The following is a 26,894-nucleotide window of genomic DNA, read 5'->3' as shown; positions in this document are numbered from 1 at the left end:
CTCCTCCTTCCCATGAGGATTGATCTTTTCATTAAAGATGACTGTGGGTAAGGGCACCTTGTCACCATATAAAGCCTCAAAGGGTGAAACTCCTATGCTCGCATGAGTGGAATTGTTGTAAGTGAACTCGGCCAGGTGTAACCAAGAATCCCATGAAGTTTGGACATCATAGCAAAAATGGCAAAGATAAGTCTCCAACCATTTATTAACTCTCTCTGTCTGTCCATCAGTTTGGGGATGATAAGCCGTAGATGGAGCCAATCTAGTGCCCATAGATGTAAATACCACCTGCCAAAAGTTACTCATAAAATTTGAGTCCCTATCATGGACAATCACCTGCGGTAATCCATGTAGTCTAAAAATATGCTCCATAAACTGGTTGGCCACTTTAGAAGCAGTAAACTGAATCTTTGTTGGGATAAAATGAGCTGCTTTGGTGAGTCTGTCAACCACCACATAAATACTATTCCACCCCTTCTTAGTAGTAGGTAAGCCAGTAATGAAATCCATAGTAATATGAGTCCATTTACCCGTAGGAATAGGCAATGGCTGTAACAAACCTCCTGGCTTATGGGTGCTATCCTGATTTTGCTGACAAGGCATACACTTCATAACAAAGTCCTTGACATCTTTCCACAGTCCTTTCCAATAAAAGCTTTTGCTGATCCTGTCATAAGTCTTGAAAACTCCCAAGTGTCCAGCTAAAGGCGAAGAATGTAACTCCTCCATAATTTTCCGCTTAAAAGAAGAAGTAGAGGGAATAACAATCTTCCCTTTCCACCAAATAAGACAATTTTTAAGCTGGTAATGCAAGTTTTCTTCCATAAGACCTTGCTGTAATTTCTGAAAGATTTGGCTGAATTCCTCATCTAAAAGATAGGCCTCCTGTAGTTCTTCAATCCAGTCATTATGTAATTCTGTCAGCTGACACTTTGTAGGACCACATACGAGAAAGAGAATCAACCACTATGTTATCTTTACCCCTTGTATGAGTGATGTCAAAATCATAATTTTGTAATGTAGCTACCCAGCAACGTTGATTTGGAGTGAGATTTGACTGAGTAAGGAAATACTTGAGGACCTGGTGATCACTATGTACTCTAAATTGGCTACCATATAAGTAATGGTGCCACTTCTTAATTGCATGCAGGATAGCCAACATCTCCTGGTCATAAACATTCATGGCCATCTCCTTATCTGTAAGCTTTCGGCTCTCAAATGCAATTACTCCATGCTCCTGAAGCAAAACAGCCCCAATTCCATGGCCATTAGCATCACACTGTATAGTAAACTCTTTGGAGAAATATGGGCATACTAAGATAGGAGCAGAAGTAAGGAGTTCCTTAAACTGGTTGAAGCTGCTATCTAACTCTTTGGAGAAATATGGGCATACTAAGATAGGAGCAGAAGTAAGGAGTTCCTTAAACTGGTTGAAGCTGCTATCTGCAAGAGTGTCCCAAAAGAAAGCCTCCTTCTTCAATCTGTAAGTCAAAGGAGCTGCAATCTCCGCATAATGCTTTATAAATTGACGATCGAATGAGGATAGACCAAGGAATCCTCTAAGAGAGGTAGTAGTGGTAGGCATTGGCCAATCTCTTATGCATTGCATCTTCTTTGGATCACCCTGTATTCCTTTTTCACTGACTATATGTCCCAAGTATTCCACTTCAGTCTGCATGAAAGAGCACTTCTTCTCCTTAGCAAAAAGCCTATGATGTCTCAATACATCAAAAACCCTCCTCATATGTGCCAAGTGATCCTATAAAGTCTTCCTATAGATCAAAATGTCATCAAAGAACACCAAGACAAACTGAAAGAGGAAAGGTTGCAAGATCTTATTCATCAGGCTTTAAAAGGTAGCTGGAGCGTTTGTAAGCCCAAATGGCATCACCAAGAAATGATAGAGCCCACGATCAGTCCTAAAAGCAGTCTTGACTTCATCACCCTCTCGCATGCAAATCTGATGATACCTTGATCTCAAATCAATCTTCGTGAAGAATCGAGCCCCCTTAAGCTCATCAAGCAAATCATTAATCCTGGGTATAGGATACCTGTTCTTCACTGTTTTCTTATTGAGATCCCTGTAGTCAATGCATATTCTGAAAGATCCATCTTTCTTTTTGACTAACAGGACTGGAGATGCATAAGGTGAAGAACTTGGTTCAATGAATCCCATTTCAAGAAGTTCTTTGATTTGCTTGGCTACTTCCTCTCGTTCACACTTTGATAATCTGTAAGGTGGCTTATTGATTGTCTTTGAATTGGGCTCCAAATCAATGGGGCGATCCACCGCTCTCTTAGGAGGCAATGAAGTAGGTACTTCAAACAAATCTCTATAATTCTCAAGAAGAGTTGTCAAGGCTGGATGGTTTGCTGAATTATTGGGCTGATCCTGTGTTTCTCTGTTCAAATGTAAAACAAATATTTGTGAGCGCTTCTTGTACTCTCTTTTGAGTTGTTGAATGGTGATAAGCTGAAAATCAGATTTACTAGGAATTCCCTGTAAATGGATAAGCCGTCCATTGGAGATAAACTCCATATATAACTGTGAGAAATCCATAGTGATCCTGCCTAATGTCATCAACCAATCACAACCAAGTACAATATCTATGGGCCCCATTTCCAAAGTGATCAAAGTTTACTTTGGCTTCAAAATTTTCAGCCAACTGCAAAGAAACCTGTGGGCAAATCTGTGTGCTGATTTCTTCTTCACCATTAGCCACTTGTACTCTAATGGGCTGCTGTAAGTCTATGGGAACACAATTTAACTTGTCCATGATGGACTTATTGACAAAACTATGAGTAATGCCACTGTCTATCAGGATGAACACTGGCTTTCCACATATGCTTCCCTTCATACAAAGTGTATTAGGGCTCTTAGATCCTGTCCAAGCATCCATAGAGATAGAACAATTAGTGGCAGCAAGCGACTCATCACAAGATCCATCAGGGTCAAATGGAACATCTCCATCTGGATCAAAAGGAAAAGAGTCGACTGGATCATAAAAGTACTCCTGTCCAATGTCCTCCTCAAGATCTTCATTTTCAGCATTAATTGCCACTGCATTAGCTTCATCTATGTCATCTTCAAAGTCCTCAAAAACTAGTATACTCTAAAGTTTTGGCTTGACATTTTTTTATACACACGTTGAAGCATGATCATGTGTATACTTTTCTCCACACTTGAAACATAAGCCCTTGTCCTTCCTTTCCTTGTAAAGATCCATGGGAATAGATTTGGGATTTGTATTAGCTGAAGTGGAATTAGGCTTGTTGTCCCCCTGTTTGAATTCAACCTTTGGACTGTTTGCTGTCCTGAAATTACTTTGAGGCCTAGAAGCATTAAATGGAGGATAAGTTGGTACTCGTAAGCTCCCATTAGGCACATAATTGCTGCCATAAATGTTACCAACTTGTCCTTGCTTTAAAATAGTCCTTGGCTGTCCATAACTAGGCTGAAATGAAGATTCTTTCCTATACTTTCTTCCATAGTGCTCCGCAAGCTCAATAGCCTTGAAAAGTGAAGTAGGATTTTGCGCCATAACATCAGCTGACAAAGATGGCTCCAAACCATACATAAACTTGTGAAGCTTAGCCTCATCACTGATGCTTTCCACATACATGGCCAAGTTGAGGAATTGGTTTGTGTACTCTCTTACACTTAGGCCCCTTTGTTCCAAACCATACCATCTCCGTGCTAACTTCTCTTTCTCAAGAGATGAAACAAAGACTTCAGCCATAAGTGCCTTGAAAGCTTCCCAATTCTCTACAAGTATATTCTCTTTCTTGATATACATCCACCAAGTATGGGTAAATCCTTCTAGATGCAAGGAAGCAAAGTGAATCTTCATATCATCAATTTTAGGGTATATATCAAAGTAGGACTCCATCTTAGAGGTTCATTCCTCTAAGTCTGATGGTGAAGATGATTGTCCATTAAATTTGGCTAAAACAATTTTATCCTTAAACTCCCTTTCATGAAAGGGTTGCTGTCCCAAAATTGGCTGATCAGGATTACCAAGTACAGAGCCTCCAAATTGAGACTAAAATCTTCCAACAGGTGGCTGAGAATTACTATGTAATCTTCCTGTTGGTAGAGTACCCCTGGAATTTTGAGTATGCAGTCCAAAAGCTTGAGTATTGGCCCCATTCAAACTGCCCAAATAGTCATCATGCCTTTGTGAAGCTTCTCCTACTTCATATTGACTATTTGGAATGCCTCTTCTTCCAATAATCCCATTTCCATGACCATTTTGGTTAGATGGTTGAAGTGGGGCTGAAGGGCCACTATTTGAACAAGCCTTCTCATTAACTTCTCTTGATGCCATTTGCAACTGCATGAATTTAGAGATTTATGCCATGAGTTGTTCATTGGATTCCACCAACTTATCAATAGAAGCCTTGGTCTGATCAGTAGATAGAACCATTTGCTCCATTCTTGACAAGATGGCTTCATGTCGTTCCCTATGTCTTTGTTCATGGGCACACAAAGTATTATTGAGTATGCTGACTTCTCCTTGTTGTTGAAGCTCTTCAGGGTTCTCTTAAAGTGTGCTATCCATCATGGAATCCCTAATTTGCTAAGCATAATCCTCCTAGACCCAGAGGAGCCGTAACCCCATTCAGATGGGGAGCCTAGTGTAGGCGGCAGGGCACCATGGGAGGACACGGAGATCCCTCCCATCCGCGCATCGGGCCCTTGAGCCAAGGTACTACCTCCTCGAGCTCTACGAACCACAAAAATGCCCGTAGAGCCTGAAGATGAACAAAACAATGAAGATGATGAGCAACAGCCTAGCAATGAAGGGCAAGAGCTACAAGACGTACTTCAATAGTAGCAGCACGCCCTTGCACGGCGCATTAGTGTTAGATATGATCAATGCCCCACCCTCATTAGGTACTACCAATGATCCATGGTGCTCAAAGTTGTAAGGCCCCCATTATGAGGAGAAGCCAAATGTGAGCCCGGACATTGGTTGAGTCCTGACTTGTATATCAGATGAGGTCTATGTGACCGGATGGCAAAAAGGTGACTGTTGTGGGTCTAATCTTTGGGTTAGACGGAGTGGTTAAGCTGGTAGCAACTCGAGGCACATTGCATTGAGTTGCGTGGTAAGGGAGTTAAAAGGGGCCCCTATTGTGGGGTCCGGGGGCCGCGGAAGCGGCCCCTGGCTGGGGGGTCCCAGGGGGGCCAGCGGCCCCCCTGGCGGGGGTCCGGGGGCAGCGCCCCCGGCCCGATGGTAAAGGGAATATTCCCTGGAATATTCCCTGGCCGACTAGTGGAGGCTCATATGGTAGGTCGGTCAGCAGGCCGACCTAACGACCTTCGCGGGCTATAAAAGCTAAACCCCTTCGCAGCCATCTCACACTCATCTTTCACCCAGTCAGAGTTGTTGTTCCAGCTAGCCTTAAGCTCTTCACCTATCTTCTGTCTAGATCGCCATCTAAGCTTCACACAGTGGAAGCGCACGGGTGGACAGAGCCATCTTTGTATCAGTTGTTTGGAGTTAAAGAATTTTACTGATTCTCCTCTTATCTGTTGTGTACTCTCTATCTCTTTCTCAGATTCTGTTCGCTGCGCCGTGTAATATTTTACATGGTATCAGAGCCCAGGGGGCTCTAGAGATCGGAGAGCGTGCAAGAGGCAAAGGCTTCAACAGCAAAGAGAAACGATGTCGACTCCGGGAAGCAGTTCTGGCGCATCAGGAAGCGGTGCAGGAGGTGGTGCTGCTGTACCGGCTATTCAAACACTGAGGATTCGTCCACCAACCTTCAGCGAAGGCAAGTTAGATGGTACAAACTACACCTTGTGGAAGTTCAAAATTACAACTATCCTTGATTCTTATGAGCTTCTGGAGACTGTGCTGGGGACTGACGCAGAACCACAGCCTATCCCCGACCCATCAAATCCTAGTGTGATGATTCCTCCGAATGCAGATCTTCTACGAGCTTGGAAACGAAGGAATGCAGATGCATTGTGTGCCTTAGTTACAAGCTGTTCTGACAGTGTTTTGACTCTGATTCAGCATACAACCAAAGCGTCAGAGGCTTGGAATGTACTAAGGAGTCAGTATGAAACACGAAACCAAACAAGGATTCAAAACTTGGAGAATCAACTAGCAGCGGAGAAGTTTGCTGAAGGAGAGACGGTTGAAGCATTCATCACTCGGATTAAGAATCTGCGCGACCAGATGGCTGGCGCTGGGATACAAAAGACTAGCGAAGAGCTAGCTCGGAGGTGTCTTCGGATTTGTCCACAAAAGTTTGATGGACTAGTAACTGCCCTTAATACTCAGGTGAGACCTCAAGCTTTGACTTTTGAGGAGTTTTGTGCATTATTAATGGAGGAGGAGTTGAGGCTGAAAGCCCGAGAAGGAAGCAACAATGGAGATGCTGCATTCTCTGCCAATGCAAAAGGCAAAGGTGTTTCCTCCACCAAAAATGATGGTGACAAAAAGAAAAAGGGCGGCAAGAAGAGGTTTCAAGGAGAGTGCTTCTACTGTAAGAAGAAAGGACATGCAATTGCAGATTGTCGTGTCAAGAAGGCAGATGAAAAGAATGGTACCCTTAAAACTAAAGGGAAAGAGACAGCCAATACGGCTGAAGCAGAGTTGGAATTATTCATGGCGACCATTGAGGAAGTGTGCTCCTCGGCGCAAGAAGAATCTACCACTGACTCTTGGGTGTTGGATAGTGGGGCCTCCCGTCACATGACCAACAAGAAAGGTCTATACAGTTCTATGCAGCCTCTACAAGAATCCATCACTGTGACGGTTGGAAATGATGCTAAATGCCCTGCTGCGGGCACAGGTACTATTTCTTTTGTTGCTGCAAATGGTGAAGTCAAAAAGCTTTCAAATGTGTTGTATGTTCCCGAAATCAGGAGAAATCTCTTATCAGTTGCTGCCATAACTGATCTTGGTCATGAAGTGAGGTTCAAGAAGACAGGTGCAGAAATTATTGATAGTGCTGGCACAATTGTTGGCAAAGGAGAAAGAAGGAACAACCTGTATGAGCTAAGTGCTCTTACAGCCACCGCTGGAGTGGGCACAAGTAAGCTTTGGCATGAAAGGTTTGGACACATCGGATTTGCAGTATTGAAGGAGATGCAAAAGCAAGGTATGGTTGCTCACCTACCTACAATAACTGAATTGAAGGAACCATGTGAAGCTTGTATGATGGGCAAGCAACAGAGAAAGGCATTTCCACAAGAAAGCAAGAATAGAGCACATGCTCCTCTAGAGTTGGTGCATGCTGACTTGTGTGGTAAGATGCCTACACAGGCCTTGGGGGGATCTTCTTATTTTATGTTGATTGTCGACGACTACAGTAGGAAGATGTGGGTGTACTTCCTTCGTGATAAGGCTCAAGCTTTTGGTAAGTTTAAAGAATGGCTAATACTTGTTGAGAATGAAACAGGGAAAAGTGTGAAGAAATTTAGAACAGATGGTGGTGGTGAGTTCAACTCAAAGGAGTTTGAAGGCTTTTGCAAGAGCAAAGGGATCAAGCGTCAATTGACGACGCCTCACACACCTCAGCAGAATGGTGTTGTGGAACGCAGGAATCGTACCATTGTGGAGATGGCAAGATGCATGCTAAAGGGCAAGGGATTGCCTAACCATTTTTGGGCTGAAGCTGTTAATACTGCAGTCTACATTCTAAATCGGAGCTACACAAAGGCTCTCAAGGGAAAAACACCTCATGAGGCTTACACTGGTAAGAAACCATCTGTTTCACATTTCAGAATTTTTGGATGTGAATGTTATGCACATGTTCCAGATGAGAAGAGAAACAAGTTACAACCAAAAAGCAGAAAATGTATCTTCTTGGGTTATAGTGATGAGCAGAAGGCTTACAAGTTATATGACCAAGAGGCAAAGAAGATCATCGCGAGCCGTGATGTGGTGTTCAAGGAGGAGCCGCATACAGTGGAGGAGGAGAAGGCAAGGTCTTCCACTTTATCATCAAGCGAAGAAGTAGTCCACTATGAACCTGTCCCGAGAGCTATCCCTATCCTTAAGGAGGAGGAAGCATCATCTTCAGATGATGAGGAAAAAGTTCACCAACCTGACATCACCCCACCGGAAAAGCCATTGCCGCGCTGGGTGAAGCAGCTCTATGACCACAATAATCCTATGCCTGCATCTGTTGAGGAGAAGGCAGACGGACCAAGGAGGTCTCAGAGAATAGAGGAGCAAAGGAGGGCTTCTGCTCACATAGTCAACATGGCCTTGATGGTTGAGATTATGAGAGAAGTAAAGGAGCCAACTGACTTAGAAGAAGCACTTGCAGATCCATCATGGAAGGCTGCTATGCAGGCGGAGTATGACAGCATAATGAAGAATGACACTTGGGAGCTAGTGGATCGGCCAACAAAGCGGAAGATTATTGGCACCAAGTGGATCTGGAAGGTAAAGTACAAGGCTGATGGTACCTTAGAAAAGTACAAAGCTAGACTGGTTGCCCAAGGATTTTCACAAGTTGAAGGGTTTGATTTTCAAGAGTCATTTGCCCCAACTGCCAGAATGACCACTATTCGCACGGTACTTGCAGTGGCTGCCCACAAGAAGTGGCCAGTGTACCAAATGGATGTTAAGTCAGCGTTCTTAAATGGTGACCTCAAGGAGGAGGTGTACGTGGCTCAGCCACCAGGGTTTGAGGCCCCCCATTCTGAGAACAAAGTGTGTAAACTGAAGAAGGCATTGTATGGGCTGAAACAAGCCCCTAGAGCATGGTACCAGCGGATAGATAGGTTCTTTTTAAACCTAAACTTCAAAAGATGTGCCTCAGATGCTAACTTGTATGTTTACAGGGATGGTAAAAAGTCTGTAGTGATTGTCCTATATGTGGACGACCTTCTTATTACAGGTGACTATGAAGATATGATCAACCAAACTCGAAAGGCTTTGAGTTTTGAGTTTGAAATGACAGACTTGGGCTTGCTGCACTATTGTTTGGGGATTGAAGTCTGGCAAGAGCCAGGAAAGATCTTCATCTCTCAGAAGAAGTATGCATGGGAGATCTTGAAGGCATTTGGCATGACCGAGTGCAAGGAGATAGCTACACCTATGGAGGTGAATGTAAAGTTATCCGTTGAGGATACATCAGCACTAGCAGACATTGGGAGGTATAGGAGGTTGGTCGGCAGTCTAATCTACTTGTGTAACACCAGACCAGATATCAGTTTTGCTGTTGGTGTTTTGAGCAGGTTCTCAAACAAACCTCATGAGAGTCATTGGAAGGCTGGGATGCGGGTGCTCAGATACTTGAAGAAAACTCTTGACTATGGTATCACATACAGTTTCGGAACTTCTCTTGTGGGGAACTGTGACTCAGATTGGGCAGGAGACATTGATTCCAGGAAGTCAGTTTCTGGTTATTGTTTCTCTTTGGGTTCAGGAATTTTCTCTTGGATTAGTAAGAAACAACCAACAGTGGCATTGTCTTCTACCGAAGCAGAGTACAAGGCAGCTTGTTTTGCTGCATGTGAGGCCGTATGGTTGAGAAGGATTCTATGGCATATGGGAGTGCAGGATGAAGAACCAACTGTGCTGAGATGTGACAATCAGAGTTGCATCGCCATTGCCAAAAATCCAGTGTTTCATGCACGCACCAAACATATAGAGATCCAGTATCACTATGTGCGTGATTTGATGGAGGATGGGATAGTGGAATTGGTCTACTGTCCAACAGAGGAGAATGGAGCAGATATCTTCACCAAAGCACTTACGAAGGATCTGCTTCAAGTTCATCTTCAGAGACTCGGCATTGGGCCGAGGAGATAGTTCACCTATGGGTGGACATTGAGGGGGGGTGTTAGATATGATCAATGCCCCACCCTCATTAGGTACTACCAATGATCCATGGTGCTCAAAGTTGTAAGGCCCCCATTATGAGGAGAAGCCAAATGTGAGCCCGGACATTGGTTGAGTCCTGACTTGTATATCAGATGAGGTCTATGTGACCGGATGGCAAAAAGGTGACTGTTGTGGGTCTAATCTTTGGGTTAGACGGAGTGGTTAAGCTGGTAGCAACTCGAGGCACATTGCATTGAGTTGCGTGGTAAGGGAGTTAAAAGGGGCCCCTATTGTGGGGTCCGGGGGCCGCGGAAGCGGCCCCTGGCTGGGGGGTCCCAGGGGGGCCAGCGGCCCCCCTGGCGGGGGTCCGGGGGCAGCGCCCCCGGCCCGATGGTAAAGGGAATATTCCCTGGAATATTCCCTGGCCGACTAGTGGAGGCTCATATGGTAGGTCGGTCAGCAGGCCGACCTAACGACCTTCGCGGGCTATAAAAGCTAAACCCCTTCGCAGCCATCTCACACTCATCTTTCACCCAGTCAGAGTTGTTGTTCCAGCTAGCCTTAAGCTCTTCACCTATCTTCTGTCTAGATCGCCATCTAAGCTTCACACAGTGGAAGCGCACGGGTGGACAGAGCCATCTTTGTATCAGTTGTTTGGAGTTAAAGAATTTTACTGATTCTCCTCTTATCTGTTGTGTACTCTCTATCTCTTTCTCAGATTCTGTTCGCTGCGCCGTGTAATATTTTACAATTAGAGGCAAGCGTAATTAGAAACCTCAAATGTAATCTTCCTTCTGTAATGAAAAATACTTTTGTCTATGACTATGTCAGAGTGCTCTAGCTTCTTTTCGATTGTGTAATTAACTAATTGTACACAAGCGCTCTAGCTCAAAATTCTTGTTTTGATATTTTTTCTCATCTACAAAAGTTCTTGCGGATGACACGAGACTTGCGCACCGACCGGCGTGCTGGTGATGAATTTATTTTTTTGTCAGCTACTAGGGGCTCCCGTGTGGCCATTAATGAGCCTTCCAAGGATTTTGGATGGCTGATCTACGCGCCTCTTTGGCCAAGGCCCCTACAGCCACACAAGAGCCCCTAGCACCAGCTAACAAAAAAATAATTCATCACCAGCACATACCTGTCTGTCAGTGCACAAGTCTCGTATCGTCCATATCAAAGCAATAACTTTAATTTCAACTGAACAAAAAGGAATGAGCAAAAGTTGTGCAACAAAACATGTGTTTTCATTAAAAATCATGTTTACATTCGACCATCATTTCCAAGAAGTTTACTTACAAAGTTTGTGCAATGCCGCTTGGCTTTAGGGATCTTAGCAAGCAAAAGGGTTTTGGTCATGGCATCAAGATCATCACTACCTAAGCTTCGGTGTATCCCTATGTGGGCAAGCACTTTACCCCGGAATCCTGTGCTAAAGGTACCTATAGCTAGACCCTTCCTCACTAGGATTACATAGTTAGCCCCTTGGTTTATAGGGGAGAGGCACAAAAATTTTGAGAGGGCTTTCACTGCCCATACATAGAATCGGTCGAAGGGTGTGAAGTCTATGTGCAGGATGGCAATATCTTCCTTTGGCATCCTCTCGATATAGTGTACGATGGCCGCTTGTGGGCCGAATGCCTTGCGCGTGGCTCACCCATGCGACCATGTCAATTACGTTCTCCAAGTACAAGACATATTAGCACTAGCAGTAAAAACCAAACTGTACTGAGCGACATAAGGCGTTTGTTTACCTCATCCAAATCGTCTTCCTCTTTGTTCGTGTTGAGGCTAATGGAAGGCCTTTTGTGTGTGGTGTCTTTTTCTAGCTTGGAGTCGGGCAGGGGGGTGCATCGTCCTCTGCAACGAGCAATGCTTGGATGGCCATGAATTCCTCTTCTGACACTAGGTCTTGCTCTACATTCTCGACCTCCTGGTTCATGAGGGTGACAGTTTCTAGTACGGAATCACCAAGGGGGAGGAGCATGTCACTCGAGGGGTCAGCAGTGTTGTCTAAGGGGAATTCAATCTTGATGGCAAGCATCCCCCAAGCATTCATCCATTCGAAGGTTGCATGCTTTATCCAAATCATGGAGAAAAACAGGTAATATCTCGCCCTTGTTAAGCTGTAGAGGAATCCATTTACCCTTTTTAAGCATCCAATGCTCATAATGAAAGCGAATATACAATTTTGTGCGAGATCTTAGGTATCTTATGCTAATATTTTGCCCCATGTTGCATCTATAAGTGTACCCATTGTGTATTCCTTCCTCCACAATTGCACATTTCTCACCAAGTAATGCCTCAAAAAGCTCAAATTCAACCTCCTTGTATACAAACATAGTAGTAGTTTGGCTAAATGGAAGGTCATGAAAAATGTGCACAAAGACATGGATTGCGCAACACCAACTCAAACCCAAAGATCTAGACGTTGTTCCAAACTTCATTGATGAACAAATATCCATACTGGTCTTATGCTTGAGGGCAAACGCTGACCAAGCATCTAGTTAGGGCCATTCTAAGCTATGAAGATCAGGTGGTGAGAGAGGTTCGAGTTTACCATACTCTCCCGCTTTCTTAGGAATAATATACGTATGCGAATAAAAGAATACCCTCCTTTTATTGAGCTGTGATGGAGGCATTCCAGCGAACATCACCTCCCCAATGCTCGTATGAATCGATGTGAATGTACCCGATAGACTTTGGAGAGGTTGCTCTTCAACGAGACTTGAGGGGAAGATGACTACAAAAGCACCAAAGTAAGTAAGCATGCAATGATTTATATTGAAGTTGAAGAGCAACAATGTGATACACGAAACAAGAAACCTACAATTCGTAGAGAATGCCCTCTTTCAAATGTTATTACGTTCATGTATGTCCGATAATCCAATGGACAATCGCCACCACTCCGCACATTTCTTCTCCTTGAAACCAAGAAGCCTCCCTTTCCAATGTCGGTCTAATACATTACGTTGCCGCACACGATAAGGGCCAATCGCTGTGGGTTGCATGTAAACCCAAGAGCCTCTCTCGAACTTTGTTGCTACCCAATCTCCACCATTGTTCAATGTGTTATGCAACACAAGTTCTTCAATCTCGTCTTTTGGTCATTGATGGTGTGTGCACGGGGTGGTCATTTGAATGGAGGAAGGGGGGAGCTAGTATGGCTTGAGAAAGCTAATGCGAGCTTCTAAGAGGTTTGGTGAAATGTAGGTTGTGGCAGCAATGGATAGCTTGAGAGAGAACTGATGGAGAGAGTTTTGATGGAGAGCTTTGGTGAGGTGGACCAAAGGAGAGGTTGAGATGTATGCATCAATGGAGACCATGGGAGCCTCAGATTAGGTGCACTAATGGAGAGCTTGAGAGTGGTGGAGAAGCAACGGAGAGCTTGGGAGGGATGGTGCACTTGTAAGCTAGGAGAGCTTGAGAGATCTTAAGAGTGGAGAAGCAACAGAGAGCTTGGGAGAGATGGTGCACTTGGAAACTTGGAGAGCTTGAGTGTGGAGAAGCAATGGAGGGCTTAGGGTGCAAAGGAGATGATGATTCTTAGCAATGGAGAGCTTGAGAGGTTTAGATAGAGAAAATGGGAAGGAGAGGATGTGGACTAACAAAAAGTTTACTTGCAATCAAAGGGAGCTTGGGAGAGGGATACTAGCGATAGGAAATACTTTTTTGACCGTAGTATAGGTTGGGAGGGAGTTTTAGAGGGAAAAAGTGAAGTTTTGAAAAAGTTTCATTTTAAAAAAAAGCTAGGTTTTTTTTATGCACAAGATTTTTTGGTGGGGCTAAAAGTGCATGAATTTAATAACCCCCCACTCCCCCTACCCCCCACCCCACCCCCTACCCCCTTTCCTTCTCTCTAGGGACAAAGACATAATGAGGCTGGAAAAGTAGACTTCCCCCTACTCTGTGGAGGGCCCCAATTGTTACCACCATCCTCTTCCTATTGGCCCATTCATAATCACCCCTTAATCTAAAGGGCCCTTTTGAGGTCCAAACTTTTCCTAATGGGGCCTTCTTTTCCACAAATTTGTCATCTTTTTTTACCTATTCCCCTATCAACTACGATAATTATTAGGACATTTACCGTGACAAATAAGAAAGATAAGAAGAGGTTCCCTAGAGCTGGCCACAATCATCATGAGCACTACCTCTTCTTTCAATCGCCATTTTGAGGACAGAATGTAGTGTGAACCTGCACCCTAGGTTTAGAGAAAGAGAGACAAGGGGAGAGAGAGGCAGAGACATAGATATAGATAGAAAGAGAATACCATATGACCCCTTGGCCATAGGGCTAGAAAATTGTAAGACTCAAGAAGATTGACACAGAGAGAGAGAGAGAGAGAGAGAGAGAGAGAGAGAGAGAGAGAGAGAGAGAGAGAGAGAGAGAGAACCCTATGACACTTTGGCAATAGGACTAGAAAATTGTAAGACTCAAGAAGATAAAGAGAGAAGAGAGAGAGAGAGGGGAGAGAATGAAAAAAAAGAAGAGACAGATAGAGAAAGAGATACAAAAAAAGCTAGATAGAAAGATAGAGAGAGAGAGAGAGAGAGAGAGAGAGAGAGAGAGAGAGAATACCCTATGACCCTTTGGCCACATGGCTAGAAAATTATAAGAAAAAAGAAGAGTGAGAGATAGAGGAAGATAATGAAACAAAAAGAGTGAGAGAAAGAGACAGAGAGAAACATAAAAAGATAGAGAGAGAGACAGAGAGGAATTATAGAGATCATGGACCTAGATATACCGTCTAGTACTAGTGTAGCCATCATTGTTGACCCTGCTTCTAATACTTGCTTCCATTGATCAACCACCAAAGAAGGAACTTGATAGATAGGTTACTAGGACATCAAAGAGCTGTCTTGATGGATACCTAGGCATTGAGTAGTACTTCAAGTTTGGTGTGCAATTCATTGTGTTGATTACGACAAGACTCCTACAATTGAATGCATCATGGTCGTGGAACAATATACTTGTGTTCCGATAAGTTTTGGGGTGACCAAATTATTTTTGGGGATCAGCAGGGCCAACCATCTTTGTAACTATATTAGGACCAATTTGGTTTCCAATTTGTAGATTATTGAGCCTGTTGAGCCTAGGAAGTTGGTTTTTATATATGTAGATTTTTGGTCATGGGATGTGGGCATATAGGCCGCCTAGTTTGCTTGGTGGAGGAGACTTTTTTGAATGCAAGAACTAAAGGAGCTCTCATCAAAGAGAGTCATGTGATTTTCATCAATTCCTGCATGCAAACGAGTAAGAATTAGGTTTATTGTTTTTACATGTGTGTACTCCTATGCGTTGATGTGCTCTATGCATGTTTTGAGTGACCATGTGCATCATATGTGTCGTGTGTGTGCAAGAACTATGAGAGGTCATAGCCACTCATAGAAAACTCCATTTCCCTTGATACTTCAACCATACGATCCTCTCAGCATATAGATTAGGGGGGTATATCAAGTCATCACCATTTTGAGACAAAAGCATCATATACACGATTGTGTTAGATTTGGTTTTGGATGTGCACAAAGCACACCACACACTCATATTGTGTTTCAAAGAGTATACACACCTTAGGTATGAAACCAAATCTTTCCACTATGTTTTATTATGTGTGTATATGCATCACACTCCCACAAGAGACCTAGACACTCAATACTAACCAAAAATAGGTCCAAAAAGTGTAAACAGCTGGTGCAAACCCTTACAACCATTATGGCAAACCCTCAGCTATGGATGCATGGTTCAACAAGTTCCACATTAGTGTCCTTGCGGTGCTCCTATAGCAACATGTCAGTAATGAAAAGTACAACTGCTATGAAGCCAACACTACATTATCACACGAATTTCTAAGGCTAGAGCAAATTACACATAGGTTGCGGGCTAATCATTTTTGCATTGAAAACTTACAAGATGAGTTCAAATCCATCACCAGCACAGCAAATGCTAGAATGACTAGAGCTCGAGATGGCCAATACAGGGCCATAGCTATCAAGATCCATCAGTAAATATGCGCACTTTGTGAAAAAGGATCTCCCTACTTTCTGAGATCCTCACCATCGCCTGTGTTCCCATTCACATAAAATGTGAAATCACCACCAACTTGCCATGCCTCATCTGTTTGGGAGAACTTGAATGGGACACATAAGGGCTTTCTTTTTCACAATTTCGTCATCTTTTTTGACCTATCAACTACGAAAATTATTATGACATTTATCGTGACTAATAAGAAAGATAAGAAGAGTTTCCCCAAAGCTGGCCACAATCACCACCGGCACTACCTCTTCTTTCAACCACCATTCTGAGGACGGAATGTAGTGTGGTAGGGGGAATGTAGACCCGCACCCTAAGTTTAGAGAAAGAGAGACAAGGGGAGAGAGAGAGAGAGAGACATAGAGACAGATAGAAAGAGAATACCATATGACCCCTTGGCCATAGGGCTAGAAAATTGTAAGACTCAAGAAGAGAGAGAGAGAGAGAATGAAACGAGAGAGAGAGAGAGAGAGAGAGAGAGAGAGAGAGAGAGAGAGAGAGAGAGAGAGAGAGAGAGAGAGAGAGAGAGAATACCCTATGACCCTTTGGCAATAGGACTAGAAAATTGTAAGACTCGAGAAGATAAAGAGAGAAGAGAGCGAGAGAGAGGGGAGAGAATGAAACACAAGAGAGAGATAGAGACAGAGATACAAAAAAGCTAGATAGAAGGATATATATATATATATATATATATATATATATATATATATATATATATATATATATATATATATATATATAGAGAGAGAGAGAGAGAGAGAGAGAGAGGATACCCTATGACCCTTTGGCCATAGGGCTAGAAAATTATAAGACACAAGAAGAGTAGAGGACGATAATGAAACAAAAAGAGAGAGAGAAAGAGAGAGAGAGAAACACAAAAAGATAGAGAGGGAGAGGGAGAGGGAGAGGGAGAGGGAGAGGGAGAGGGAGAGGGAGAGGGAGAGGGAGAGGGAGAGGGAGAGGGAGAGGGAGAGAGAGAGAGAGAGAGAGAGAGAGAATACAAAAGAGAGAGAGATTCAAAAAAGATAGACAGAGAGAGAGAGAGGGAGAGAATACCCTATGACTTTTGTGGCTTCTTAGCATTAGGGGAAGGATGAGGTCCATAGGGGCCCTTTAAGATGCCATGGGCTAATCAACATGATTAAGAGAAAGGCAAATGGGTGTTTGCCATGTGGAGAAGAATGTTGGGTTTTTAAGAAAGTCTAAAAGATTCTTTCAAAGATTCCTTGTGTACTTTTTCTCTCTAGAAAAGTGGGAGGGAAATTTTTTGATTTTCGGATCAACATATGCGAAGATTACAGATCTAGAATCTACGCATTGAAATCTTTCCATAGATATGTTACATGATATAGTTTTTCTCGTCCGCTGATTTTAAATTAGTTTTGGTGGGAAATTTTAAAATTTGAAATTCTTGCCGTTTGAAGAAAAGAAGAGCATCCAAAGTTAAAGAACATTAACAAGTTAAGCCAAAGTGCTTAAAATTTTAATATGGCAGCTTAAAGGGCCCCTATGGACCTCAACCTTCCCCTAATGTCACAGGCCTAGTAAAGAGGCCTTGTGACCTAGAAAAGAGACCTATGTAGCCGGACATAGGCCTAGAAAGGAGACCCCTATGGGGCCAAAGGGCCATAGGGCTCTGAGTGAATGATGTTATAATAAATTGGTATGACTGAGTCCTAGTGGCTAAAGGGCTATGATTGAGTCCAATGGCCCTTTGGCCATAGGGCGCGAAAACTCAAAGACTCTTTGGTAGTAAAACCCAGTCACATAGACCTCGAAAAGAGACCCCTATGGCCCTTTGGCATAGGGCTAGAAAAGAGACCTCTATGGCCCTTTGGCATAGGGATAGAAAATTTAAGGACTCAAGAAGAGAAAGAGGGGGGGCAAAATGAAACAAAAAGGAGAAAGAGATAGAGATTCAAAAGAGAGGGAGCACCCTATTACTCTTATGGCAAGCCGGTCACACAGGCCTAGTAAAGAGGCCTCTAGCAAATAGAAAGAAACCTATATAGCCACACGTAGGCCTAGAAAAGAGACCCTCCATAGGATTATGAATGAGTGATGTAGAGAAACAGGTGTGTATAAGTCACATAGGGCTTTGAATGAGTGTGATGGCTAAATGGTTGAGATTGAGTCCTCTAGACAAAGGGAGTTGTCACTCTTGGCTAAATGGCTATGATTGAGTCCTATGTCCCTATGACCATAGGAATAGAGACTATATTGTTAAATGACTAAAATTGAGTCTTATCACCCTTTAAGACACGAGGCTAGAGAAGTCTATCTCATCGAATGACTAAGATTGAGCCCTATAGCCCTCTGGTTATAGGGCTAGAAAATTTTAGTACTCTTTTGCAATAGGAGCTAGAAATGAGGGCTATGATTGAGTGGCCACCAAAAAACTACTATGACCACTCAAGCTCTATACCAAGACCTATGACTGATGTTTCTTAGCCCTATAATGGATACCCTTATAGTAATAAGAGGTCTTCATTATTGAGTCTTGTGGCCCTTTGGCCATAGGGATATGGATGAGTGAATATAAAAATATCTCTAACTGAGTGGTCTTATGCCTCCAAGGATACCTCTACATTAGTAATAACTCTTCATTCTTGAGCCCTAATGCCCAGTGGATTACCATTCGAGACCTAATAATGAGATTGGGTGGTTATTGCCTAGAAAGGAGACCTCATAGAAATCTCTCTCTTTGAGTCCTATGGCTTTTTGGCCATAGGACTATGACTGAGTGGATACCATAAAGCAAGAATAGAAAAGAAACCTCTCCATATTTAACAAATATTTCTTAATGAGCCATATGGCTATGTTTGTAAGGGCCCTTAAACATTAAGAAACCTTGCTTGTTGAGTTTTATGGACCGTTGACCATAGGACTAAAATAGAGATGCATTTTCAAGGTAGCTAAAAACTCATATGGCCAAAGGGTCGTATGGCTATTAGGTTATGATTAAGTCCCACGGCTCTTTGACCATAGGGATATGGGGTTTCTTTCAATAAAACAAGTTGATATTCTTGAAAATAAAATCCCTATAGGGCTATTCATCAAAGGAGAGAATATGCCTCTTACTTGTTTGAGTGACCACTAATAACTCTTATGGATTTGGCAATAGGGGTGTGGGGCTATTATATACAGTCCTTAAGATCGTTGGAAACACTTTGTAAAAAAAATTACTTTGTGGACACCTTTGTAGGTGAGATGTCACAACAACAAAAGAACCAAACCACCTTTGGTGGATGGCACTATAGAGCCTCAAAAACAATGGGATTTGGATTTCTGCTCACCATCTAGAGGCATTCTAGAGTAGGTTCATTTGTTCTTTAAGGATTGCCATGACTCTCCCTTCAAGAATTGTGGAGCTATTCAATATACGAAAGCAGACACATGCGGCATTGATAGGTCTTCATGCCTTTGTGTGAAGACAACAGAGGGTATATCTTATCTAGTGAATCCTTTGGCCTTGAGTGTTGTATCACACATGGCCGAGGGTGAGATGATGATGATGAAGGTAGAATGGTTAGAAAACATCTCTGTGAGGAGCTAGTGAGTGCCACCACTTTCATCACTGCATTAATGACAGTAAATCAATATCTCTTGAAAAAAGGAAAAATGATAAGAGGAAGCATCAACATGAAGAGAAAGATGCAGAGCCAATCAAAACTCTGAAGGAGGTGGGGACAACAACATCAGAGGTCAAAGATATTATTCTGCATGCAGAGCCAATCAAAACTCTGAAGGAGGTGGGGACAACAACATCAGAGGTCAAAGATATTATTATGCATGAGTTTACAGAGATCATGGACCTAGATATGCCTTCTAGTACTAGTGTAGCCATCATGGTTAACCCTAATTCTAGTGCTTTTTTTGATTCCATTGATCAACCACCAGAGAAGGAGCTTGATAGACAAGTTGCCAAGACATCAAATAGCCGTCTTGATGGATACCTAAGGCATTTAGCCGTACTTCAAGTTTGGTGTGCAATTGATTGTGTTGATGTGTGTTGATTACTACAACCTTGTGCCAGAATCCTACAATTGAATGCATCCTAGTCGTGGAACAATATACTTGTGTTCCGCCAAGTTTTGGGGCGACCAAATTATTTTTGGGGATTAGCAGGGCCAACCATCTTTTGTATAAAACCATCTTTGTAACTATACTGGGACAACCGATTTTGTTTCCAATTTGTAGATTATTGAACCCGGTGAGCCTAAGAAGTGGGTTTTTATACTTGTAAATTTTTGGTCATGGGTTGGGCATAGAGGCCGCCCACTATGTTATATTATGTGTGTACATGCACCACTCTCGCAGAAGAGACCTAGACACTCAATACTAACCCAAAACAGGTCCAAAAAGTGTAAACAGCTGGTGCTTCCGAAATCTTGTCAAATTTTCTCCAAACAGCCTTATAACCATTATGGCAAACCCTCGGCTGGATGCATGGTTCAACAAGTTCCACATTAGTGTGCTTGGAGTGCTCCTACAACAACATGTCAGTAATAAAAAGTACAGTTGCTATGAAGCAAACACTACATTCTCACATGAATTTCTAAGGCTAGAGCAAATTACGCATAGGTTGCAAGCTGATCAATTTCGTATTGAAAACTTACAAGATGAGTTCAATCGCATCACTAGCACAATAGATGCTAGAGTGACTAGAGCTCGAGATGGCTAATACAGGGCCACAGCTATCAAGATCCATCAAGAAATATGTGCACTTTGCAAAAAACGATCCCCCTACTTTCTGACATCCTCACCACTGCCTGTGTTCCCATTCACATCAAATGTGAGATCACCACTAACTTGCCACGCCTCATCTGTTTGGGAGAACTTGAATGGGACACATGAGGGACTTCTTTTTCACAATTTTGTCATCTTTTTTACCTATTCTCCTATCAAATACGATAATTATTATGACATTTACCGTGACTAATAACAAAGATAAGAAGAGGTTCCCCAGAGCTGGCCACAATCACCACCAGCACTACCACTTCTTCTAACTACCATTTCGAGGATGGAATGTAGTGTGGTAGGGGGGAATGTAAACCTACACCCTAAGTTTACAAGGGTCTTCATCGAAAAATGATCGCTCAAGGCATGTTTTACAGTTTTTTGACATTTTGGGTGACTAATCTAAAATCCTGCCAAACCTTGCGAATATATCCACATGGTAATATCTTCCGGCTCGTATGAGTTTCACTTTGTAACTTCCCAATCATCTAAACTCCCGCCCATGAATTTAGCTAGAACTAGCCTTGATAGCACTCAAATTAGAAGAAACTTCAGTTTTGGCTAGTTTTGGACAAGACCTAATTTTTGGCCAAAACTCCTATATAAGTGAGTGCTCGTGTAAAACCCATCCTTTTTTGCTCCTTTCTCAACTCCCTCTTGTGGAGAGTGAAGAAGCATACTTGTGAGAGCTCTCTACTCTCATGAGCTTGTCTTGGTTAAGGAGGACTAATCTATTGCTTATGTTTATGCTAAAGCATGTCTATTGCTCTCTCTCTCTATTGCGTATGTTTATGCTAAGGCATGTCTATTTCTCTCTCTCTCTCTCTCTCTCTCTCTCTCTCTCTCTCTCTCTCTCTCTCTCTCTATCTTCTTGCTTGTTTGAATGCATGAGTGTTTGCTTGAGCTTGAATGCACGTGTGTGTGCTTGAGCCTAGTGTAGGGTTTACATTAGGGCTAGCTATGCATTGCATTGAGAGCCCGCAAGTGTTCTTGCCCATGTGCTTGAACCATACTTGTGCAGTGAAAAAGAAGTGATAGGATTAGAAGGAGCTTCCTTCAAGCTCTTCTTCTCCAAACCAAGCATCACGGGGGGCCACTCCAAGAGCTTGAATCACAAGACCTATACTCCATTGTGAGTGAAGCCTCCATGCACCAATTAGGTTGGCAAAGGTCATTTCCTTAGGAACAAATACGATTAGGATAGTGTCTACACAATAGACTACATGGCAATAGAGGCCCTTGAGATTTTAGACTCTCACCACCACCTCATAATGGCATCGCTCTTATGAAAACTCATCTTTGTAGCATTTGTGGTTATGATATGGTTCAAGTAATGGATCTTTTGAGTGAAAAATCAAAATTTAGATTCCTTCCCAAATACTTTGATCTTCTTGAGGAAATTGAATATAGCACATATTAAATACTCTAGGTGTTCTATTTTTTGTTTATTATAAATCATTATATCATTAAGGAGAACTACTATATTTTTTCCCAAATATGAACCTAAAACTTTATCCATCAACATCATAAGTGTTGCTAGAATTTTTTTTAAAAAAAAGCCCATCCATGCTTGGCATTTGGTACTTTTTCTCGCCATTATCTGGTTAAGTGCATAGTAATCTATAAAGAAGCACATGCAACCATATTTTTATTTGGGAGAAGAATGGGAGAAGCCCACGATGAAGAATTAAAGCATATAAATTCAACTAGAAACGATGCATAGTAAGTGCATGAGTCTAGTAGAAATGGTGGATATAGTCAAGCATAGACGTGCGAATACTAGAAATGCCGTAACTACATAAGTTTAGACGTGCGAATACTAGAAATACTGTAACTACATAAGTCTAGACACGTAAATCTAGTGAGTTTAAATTCCTAGAAACAAATGTGGGATGAGAGCGAGAGAGAGAGAGAGAGAGAGAGAGAGAGAGAGAGAGAGAGAGAGAGAGAGAGAGAGAGAGAGAGAGAGAGAGAGAGAGAGAGAGAGAGAGAGAGAGAGAGAGAGAGAGAGAGAGAGAGAGAGAGAGAGCATATTTTTATTTGCGAGAAGAATGGGAGAAGCCCACCATGAAGAACTTAAGCATATAAATTCAACTAGAAGTGATACATGGTAAGTGCATGAGTCTACTAGAAATGGTGGATATATTCAAGCACAGATGTGTGAATACTAGAAATGCCGTAACTACATAAGCCTAGACATGCGAATACTAGAAATACCGTAACTACATAAGTCTAGACACGTAAATTTGGTGAGTTTAGATTCGTAGAAACAAATGTGGGATGAGAGAGAGAGAGAGAGAGAGAGAGAGAGAGAGAGAGAGAGAGATTGTAGATGATGAGAGGTGGCCATTGTTTTATTTAGCTATATAACACCTGGGCCCAATCCAGTTACAACACAAGAAGAAACACCAATCTAGTTAGAGAGAGGGGGTGTGTGTGTGAAAGAGAGAGAGAGCGAGACCCCCACACACACATAGTGACCTTATAGTATTGGCAGAGACATGTGCCACACAATCTCTACCAAAGCATTATCTATGTGCTATTTATGGTTATGTTCTTATGTTCTTAAAAATCTCACCATGTTGCTACTTAATTGAATACATTGGAGGAGAGAGAGAGCTAGAACACTTGCAAGCACACACACCCACATGTGTGCACACACACACAGTACAACACACCATCCTTACAAAAGCATTATCTATGTGCTATTTATGGTTATGTTCTTAAAAATATCACCATGTTGCTACTTAATTGAAAACATTGGAGGAGAGAGAGAGCTAGAACACTTGCAAGCACACACACCCACATGCATGCACACACACACACAGTACACCAATCACATCGATGTACCAAATCGGGTTTGTTCTCATGATATAGTTTCTCTAGCACTATGGGGGGGTCACTGGTTTTTAAAATCCTTTTTTGCATATTATTTACTTACAAAAGGCTTCCATTTTAAAGGGGGCATTTACATATTGAATAAAAATAGAGTGTGTTTTAATAATTAAAAACTCATAGATAAGGGGTTTTAAAAATACGCCTTTAACACATGTGATATAGAGGGTTTACAGATAGCGAACCGGCCCTTGAGACATTGTGAGAAGGCCTGAGAGAAAGAGAACCACCTCTATAAATAGTCCTTTCGAGAGCCTTGGAATGAACAACAACCAAACATGGTCATCGCCAACTATAGCTCGAACAAAGAAAAAACAAAACAAGGACCAGAGCTAGATTGTCCTTGAACATTCACCATGTCACCAACACCCAAAACAATAAAGAGACGTGAAAAATACACAACTTGAGAATTGCTCTAGGCACCAAGATTCAATCACAGGGGCTTAGTAGGATGAGAGGAAAAACTCACACTCTCATGCCACTCTCAAACACTACCCGAGCACCTAGGAACAATATGGAATCTCACCTCTTAGTCTCCTCATCACCGAAAAGGATCAAGATTCTCTCCGAGAAAGGCCATAGAGGATCTTTCTTTGCTTGCGTGTGTGTTTTGTACCCGCTTCTTCTTCGGCTCAATCCTTGGTATCTTGTTCATGTTCTTTGTGTGAGCCAAAGAGAAGCTTTCCTTGCTTGATACAATCCTTGATATAATCATCATAGAAAAAAGAAAGCTAAGTGCTAAGTTAGGATGCATGGAGAACACATCTCCCTCACAAGAGTGACATTGAGACTGAACACGCATATACAAGAGAATTCAAACTCCAATCAATTCCAATCCCCTTCATAGTGAAACCATATACACACATTTTGTTTCATGTCACTTGGGCCAAACCAAGAAACAACTTGGTTGGCCCTCCTCTTGACCTCGATGGAGTGAAGTTTCTTTGCCCAATAGAATTTGTCAGAAATGTTTTATTTAGATCGACAGATCACAGTAGACAAAGAGACCCAAAGCACAAATATCCAATGAAGCTATCAGAGCTTCAACACATAGGATTATCATGCACACTATATCAAAGATTTGTGGAGAACCATCAGGCTGAACCTAATAATGGACAAGTGGCAATATACTTTGTTCAACAAGTATATTGCCAGGACACATTAGGAAGGCAAGTTATGTGGCAGCAAAGAGCCAAGAACGCTGGCGTTGGCATGGGTCATCCCATCTATCGAAAGCGGGCAAGAGAGATGGGCATAGAATTGAAGCGGACAAAGCCGGTGGTACTCACCACCAACGACCACGACATCTTAACAAATTTTGCAGGTGAAGGCATGACTTTAGTGACACAAGGACTCACCGTAGACACTATGGTAACTCACGTCCATGAGCTAGAGTTGAGAATAGTTGAAATGGAGTTAGAGAATCAATGACTAAAAGGAGTATGCAAGAGATATGAGGATGCACATGCTCCTCCACCTCCTATAATTGGCGACTTTTTTGCAGTTGATAAGCTCACACAAACTCGTGATTTTGTAAATTTGGATTAAGACTTGTTGATATATAGACAACTTTTGTATATATCTTGGTATTCAATTTCAAGACTTGATACATGGAATATAATTTTGAGATTCTGTCTAATGTATCGTTTATACTATTCTTTTCCCCTGCTATGTTTTTTTAGTCTTTAATGCATGTTATGTTGTCTTCACTCTGTCAATAGCAGGGACTATATCATCCACATCGGAATTAGTTGAATCAACCTCCCATTCATTCTCAGACTCTGAACCTTGGTCTTTAGAAACAACCTCGTGCGTTCGTTTTGGATGTGGCTTCCCTTCTACATGTGTAATACGAGTTGCAATTGATGACGACCTATGAAGCAGTCGCATATTACAAAAGTAGTACACTAAGTCTCTTGCCCTTGAAGCTTTTAAACGATTACACATCTTAGTATGAATGAAATCATATGCAGACCAATTTCGCTCACAACTGCCTGAAGATGTTGCCATTGATAATACCCTTCTTGCCACATGTTGAAGCTCTACTTCATTAGAACCATACTCATTCCACCAAACAAGTGGACTTAAGCATGTAATGGCATCTAAACACCACTTGTCACTAAACTTTCCCTCTCTACCAAAAAACCGTATGCGACCATAAAATGCACATTTTCCATGTTCCCCAGGCAACAGCTGGGCACACACAAAGTGGAAATTTCGAGTCACCTCATCATTCTTTGTTTGATCATGCAATTGAAACGAAGGATCTAGCATGAATGCAGCGCCATGTAGGAGAGTGTGCATCATTGCCCATCATCTTTCTGCACAATTGGCTATCTCTTTACGCTCTACAGGCTTCAATTTTTCAAATGCTTTTACCTTGTGTATTGCTTCAGACATGAGCCAGTATACTTTACCAAGTACAAATTTGTCACTATCCACAACTGTTAGCAATTCTACAAATGGCTTAGTGACACTCACAATTTTGTCCACCTTGACCCAAAATGCATCTGAGCTGATTGTTGCTGCACATTTCGTTGCTGTAAGTGCATGCATCTAATGCTTAGTGACCCATCCGACCTATCGTCCATCTGCAATTGTTCCCCTCAATGCATCTCCCACTTCCAATAAACATTCAAGGACATAATAAGCAGTAGCAAAGCATGTAGCACAAAATATGCATAATACTTTTTCCGACCTTATGCGAAAGAGTACATACGTAAATTGATGCTCCCTGATACACTTAACCACATGATGTGCCTCTACTAAAGTAAGTTTAATAAAACTCATTTTCCCTATATCCCTGCTCCTTTATAGTTAGAGGCATTATCAGTCTTTATAGATGTGACATTAACAGGTCCTCCAACATGTGCAATAGCCCTATCATATATCTTTGAAATATACATGGAGGTTTTCTCTTTAAGAGATGTATCTATTGCATCAAAAAACATTGACCCCCTTGGACATATACACATGATATTTATTAGAGGCCTCTTCTTGCAATCTATCCATCCATCAATAGCTATGGTGCATCCGTAGGCAGGTACATAATCAAGGACAAAACGCTTCAAGCTTTGCTCAAGTCCACCTTTGACTTTGTCTAAGTACTCTGTGCACATCTTATTGTAGTCTGAAAAAAAAAACCCAGGCTTTGCAAGAGACATCAAAACATCTTGAAATAAGGGATTTCTCATTACATTCAAAGATATCCTACAAGCAATGAAAGCTTGTGTACATTTCAAGTGCAACTCTAGCATTGATGACTTATCAAATGCACTATACAGAGTTCCTTTCTTTGATTTTTCCATGATGTTAGAGCATTCGTGTTCCTGAGAGCCTGCACTCACATTGTATCTATGTTCTTCGTCCATCAACTGTGAGTGTTGTGATGAGGAGCCACCCACATGTTGTAGTACATTCACGAAATTGCT

General features: G+C 42.2%; 1 pseudogene; it reads right to left on the bottom strand.

Moving 5' to 3' along the window:
* Nucleotides 1-11,821: 11,821 nt before the first annotated feature.
* LOC148023355 (uncharacterized) lies at nucleotides 11,822-15,781 on the bottom strand (annotated as a pseudogene).
* Between the last annotated feature and the right edge of the window lie 11,113 nt (nucleotides 15,782-26,894).

Source organism: Lygodium microphyllum, chromosome 16 (genome assembly GCF_053477565.2).
Source record: "Lygodium microphyllum isolate KBCC chromosome 16, Lygodium_microphyllum_v1.1.10, whole genome shotgun sequence".
NCBI lineage: Eukaryota > Viridiplantae > Streptophyta > Polypodiopsida > Schizaeales > Lygodiaceae > Lygodium > Lygodium microphyllum.
This window is presented reverse-complemented; position numbering and strand designations above follow the sequence as displayed.